This window comes from Pogoniulus pusillus, chromosome 25 (genome assembly GCF_015220805.1).
Source record: "Pogoniulus pusillus isolate bPogPus1 chromosome 25, bPogPus1.pri, whole genome shotgun sequence".
Lineage (NCBI taxonomy): Eukaryota > Metazoa > Chordata > Aves > Piciformes > Lybiidae > Pogoniulus > Pogoniulus pusillus.
In genome coordinates this window covers 12635542-12640995 of record NC_087288.1, presented here as the reverse complement: position 1 = coordinate 12640995, position 5454 = coordinate 12635542, and the positions used below count along the sequence as shown (strand labels likewise).

Below are 5454 nucleotides of genomic sequence, written 5' to 3'. Positions count from 1 at the left end.
AGTCAGTGATCTGTGAAAGTTTTTGAATTAGTTTTTAAAGCTTTGTTAAGACCAGAACGCACAGATGTTGAAAACAAGTTCAGATGTAGCGACAGATGGTATTTGATTATGAAGCAGACTGTTCATATAATACAAAGATGCTGCTTCTGCCATACACAAGTAACTGCAGAGTGCAGTAGAAATTTTGGAAGGCAAAGCAGTTCAAGAGGTTCTTTGTGTGGCAATAACTTTCACGTTTTCCCAGCAGTGCTAGAATTGGGATCATTTTCTTTCTTTTACAGTCAACACCCTCACTGCCCCCCCCCCCCCCCCCCCCCCCAACATTTCCTCCCTTGCTGTGTAGTGATCTTGCACTTTTTTGATCCTCTTTTCAGGTCATTTGAAATCAGATTAAGGATAAATATGCCTCATTTATATTTATGGAAGAACAAAGTTCCTTAAGGTTAATAATGACAACAATAACAATTATATATGACTGACACAATTATTAAAAATATTAAAAAACAGTACCACATTTTGAACAAATCCTGAATTTTGCAGGTGATATAAACACTGTATCCAGAATCAGAGGGCAGTTGTACAGGTCTTTTGCTGGGGCTAACATAGGTGTCTGTTTGCTGGGGCTGCTGCTATAGTTACCTTGACAAAACCCCCCTCTTTCCACGTCCCTTCCTCAAAAAGGCATGAAAATGGTGCTGAAATCTGGACATAGCAGGAGGGAGCTACGTGAAGGGCAAGCGTGTGCACTACTTGGCTTCACCCCCCCCGCTGTGAAAGTTCCCAGCTGTGGTTAAGGGGTGTAGACCCTTGGTGCCACTGCTGTCCTCCAGGCCCTGCTTAGCCCAGAGGCTGCAGATCCCAGAGTAAGGGTCAGCCTCAAGGAGTGCCCACCTGCCCAGAGCAGAGCCAGGTTTCCCATCTTGTCACACCGTAGCCCCCTCCAGCAGCTGCAATGTCCACCCCGCGCCTCCCTGTGCCGCAGCTGGCTGTGGCCCTGGTGAAAGTCTCCTGGATACTTCAGAAATTTCTGGAAGGGCAGAAGACTGTTTAAGCAGCTGGCTCTTCCCAATGGTGTGTACTAGCACCGAGGAGGGAGTTAGGTGGCTTGTGGGCAGCGAGCAATCCTCCCTACAGACAGGCTTTCCCGGCGTCTCCAGGGTTGCCCCCAGATTCTGCGCAAGCTGGGTGAAGAGTGTTTTAAAATACCAGCTCCGGTGGCTCACAGGGATGCAAAAGGATGCCAGGGAGCAAGGTTGCTGCTAGCAAATAAACCAGGAACGGCAGCAGCGCGTCGGTTGTGCAATATAAAGCCGTGGCTTTGCAAGGGCTGCGACGCAAGCCCTTGCTCGGGCTGTTAACGAGTAACGGCGAGCGTTAATGAGTAATGCAGAGAGGGCTGGCAGTGGCCCTGGGGAGGAGGTGCCACCCTCCTGCATCTCCCTTTCACTGTCTATAAAATGGGGACACGCAGCCGGCAGCATGAGAAGCTTTGAGCTCAGCCTTCTGAAGGTGCTCAAGGTTTTTCCCTTTGGCAGTTGGTGTGTGGTGGAGCTCCCCAGTTGGGCTCTAGGTTTCATGAAGAGCTAGGTTCCAGCAAAGCACATAGGTTGATAGCAGAAAGCAGTGATTTTCATGGTATACTTTGCTTGTTCTAAACCCATACAGTTCATTAGGAAAGATGTGAAATGCACCCCTTGACCCCAGTGTCCTCATGCTTCCAGGCTGTTTGCAAACAAAGGTGAGCTCAAGGTGCATGTTTTACAGCTAAACCTTTAAAGCGATTTAAACCTCAGCCTCATGGGCTGTGTAAGATCTACCCCGACTGCTCTGCAGCTTTCTTATGTATGCCAACTATTGCCCCTGACTGTTCTGCAGCTTTCTTATATATGCCAACTATTGGCATATATGAGGGGCAGGTAAGTCTCCTATCTGAATGGCTTGATCTGGCTTGCCCTAGTCAGGCAGCCAAGCAGTCCATGGAACGGGTATGTTGCCAAAGTCTCGTGTCCATTACTAAGAAACTGTAAAAAAGAAAGAAAATCTGAAGTGCATCCACTTCCCAGATATCTGGTCTGAGGGTTTTGACTGGAAGATCATATCTTCCTTTTAAAGCTCTGACCAAATTGTTGAGCTGATAAGCGATTCCCCTCGGTTTTACATGTGCTGGTGTGAATTATCCTTGAGTGCTGCATATTAGGGTTGTTTTGTACTAAAAGGTGTTAAACACTTGTAATAAATATTTTTCCTTATTTCCCCTAGGACACAGTTCCATCTCTGGTTGGTGAAGCATAAAAAAGAGCTGTCATGCCCAGTTTTAATAGGCAATAGGATTTCAAGCCCCCAGAGTTGTTTCACAGTCTGGCAGTGGCCATAATGAAACTGGCCACTGTTGCCACAAGACTTTTTCCTCTCATGCATTCTCCCCTGTTACCTCCCACAGCTGCTTGACTGGCAGGTCTCTTGCAAACATATTTACATTGGAGCTGGTAGTATTTCTTTAGCTCTCTGTGCCATCTTACTCTCTAAAAAGAAATGTATTTCCTTTGCCTAGCTAGAGACTCAACCTTAAGACTAATTTTAAAGAATAAAATTAAACTCTGCATGTAATTAACTGCCTTTAAGCACAAACAGCAGTTCCTTCTTATGTGTTCTGTTGTGAAGCAAATAGCATGTTTGTTTGTTTGCTTTTTCACACTGATTCCCAAATAAATGGGAAAGTACAACTATTCACTCGGCTAGGAATTATTCATGAAAATGCAATCACAGCCGCCCAGATTCTGGGCAGAGTGAGGTGTGTGTGTGTGTGGGGGTCCTTTCTCTGCACGAGTCAGTGTCTCACTCTGCTCTGCAGCTCTGGAAAGAGCCAGGCTAACCTAAGCCAACGAGAATTGGTTTTGGTGTATAAAAACATTTTAATAGGTAAAAATAAGATAGCTCTTTCGTGTCTGAGCTTCGGCTATGTCGGTGATACATATAAGCTGTACACAAAAGAAAGCGCTGTGGCAAATAATGGATTTCTGAGTGATGGGGCTTTTATAAGCAGCTTCTCCAAATGCCCCTGCCTGCTGAAAAGCTGGGAGAACAGGCAGGCCTTGCAATGTGCCTGGAGGGCCAGAGACTTGGACCATACAGGGAAACAACCTTCCCACTCCTGCCCCTTTATCTCTGCCACCACCATGGGAGCCTTCCATACCCGTTTCACAACAAGCTTTAGCAAAGATTTATTTTCTTCATTGTGCTGTTATAATAAATGCTGTGCCATATATTGAAATGGAGTCAGGTTAGTCTGTTTGGGGAAACACTGTGACCCACTGCAGTGAGAGGGACTTGTTTGCCCTTATTTCCTAAATGCAGTCAGTTGTGTGCTGCAACTCACCCGTCAGTTCCCTTTCCCTCCTAACAAAGAGGGAAGACTGGATCAGAAGGGATCATCTCCATAGAAATTGTGTTGGCACAACCTAGACTGGGCATAAATAAGGGTACAGACCAAGAAAACGAGCATGGTTAACTCTTTCAGGCTTTCAAATCGCAAATGCAGCCTCCTACATTCAGCTTCTCAGTAATGTGACATTTAAAAGACCCCATTTCCTAGTGCTGGTCTCGGTGATCTATTTGCCTTGGTCAGGGATGATTCATGCCTTCCTTATGATTTTTAAGCTAGAACATAGCATCTTCCTTATTGTAAAGATTCCAGGCGTTAGGGGAACTGAGGATTTCCAAGCACAGATGGCCAGATCTGCAGAATTTGGATCATTTCAGGGTGCTTGAAGCCTGGGAAAGTTGATTTGGCCCTCTGCAGTGACAGGGACTACTTGCCAAGCTCCAGTCTAGCTCTGAACTCCTGCAGTACTCTGAGATGCCAACAGCTAGGATTTCTTATTTAGAGATCTGTGTGCTTTCCACTGCAGGGTAAAATGGCAAATAATGTCTTGTATTTCATAGAACTAGTGCATTTGAGTGAAGAAATGATCAAGGGACAGAGTGAGCAAGTAATTATTCATGTACCTCATATCCTTTCGCCCACTAACTGGGCATCTGAGGATGACCTTCCTCTCCTTCGTTGAGTCCTAATAACCAACACAAAAATGAGCTGTCCCATGTAATCTGTAGCTGCCTTTTTAAGTCTCTGCTATGACGTACTTAACCAGCTGCTTGGTTTTAGTCTCCTCTCCCCTGTCTTTGGCTTCCCTCTGAAAAGAAAAGCATTTTCATGGTCTCTCAGCACTTACCTCTTGGGATGCCTGTGCTTGCCCTGAACTGAGCTTGGCAGAGGACCTCCTCAAGGCTGGAGGCTTTCTGGAGTGAATGAGCCAGGAACCTTGCTTGACGTGCTCATTTCAGGCACTGCAGTCTGCCCTGCTTACCATGCCATGGTCTTAGCAACCTCCTGAATACACGGATGACTAGTAAGTGCTGTGTGGCAGCTGGTTCCCAGTGAAATGACCTGAATGTCATGTAGTTCGACCTGAAAATGCTTCTAGTATGTTGGTTTGGTAATGGGGATAGATATGAACTGAGGAGACATTTTGTTTGGAGTAAAAACGGAGATGAACTCACACCTAAATGACTATCAGTTGCAGAGATGCAACTTGTGGACCTTCCACAGACCTCTTTTACACTTCATGTTGCTGCGGCCCAGCAAATGCAACTCCAGTTGTATAAAACCACACGGAGTTGTAATTGTTATTTCAGATAGGAAGTATTTATTTGGTTGCTACAGTGTAGCTGAAGCTGGATTTAGACTTCAGCTCTGCTCTACAGTGTCTTGAGGCTGAATCAGGGAAGATTCTGAAAATAAATGACCTCAGCTGAAAACATATTTTTAACATACTCCTTCTTCAAAAATCAGAAAAATGTTGCATGTTTTTGTGATCCAAAGAACCTACCATCTTACTGCCATCTGCACTAAATTCTAAGCCAAAAAGAGACCATTCATATCTGAAATGCAGACAATAATGTAAATCAAAGGGTCGCTCAACTTCAAAATGTTAAGAAACGTATATGAAGCAATAGCAAAGGACTAAAGCAAACCAATGAACAAATGAGACTTGCATTTTGAGGAACTGTGTAAGAATAGATTAGTTATATATATATATATATATAATGCTATTCATTATGCAGCTCAAAAAAGAAGTGATTCAAGAAAGAGTGATAGATTGTAGTAGAAAAGAGAACAGTATCTGGACACTACCATTAAAAAGGACAAATTGATAGCAGGAGCAAATGTGAAGCACATCAAAACAAACAACATCCTGCATTCACCCAGCTTGGGGAACTCCCTGTTGCAGAACACTAGCATTAAACATCATATACAAGTACATTCTAGCTCACCTTGGCTATGTTTAATTTAAAGACCTCAGATATAATGTCTCTTGCAGGGAGTTACTCCTTGTCTGATAGACTATTGCAAAATAACATGCATTATCTTAACTGGTAGTGGAGGTAGAACACCAG

General features: G+C 44.4%; 1 long non-coding RNA gene across 1 annotated transcript; it reads left to right on the top strand.

The window, feature by feature from the left end:
* The first annotated feature begins 1661 nt into the window (after positions 1-1661).
* LOC135186437 (uncharacterized) lies at positions 1662-2726 on the top strand. Its single transcript, XR_010306865.1, has 2 exons — positions 1662-1738; positions 2260-2726. It is a non-coding gene; the product is annotated as an uncharacterized LOC135186437 (long non-coding RNA).
* Positions 2727-5454: the final 2728 nt, after the last annotated feature.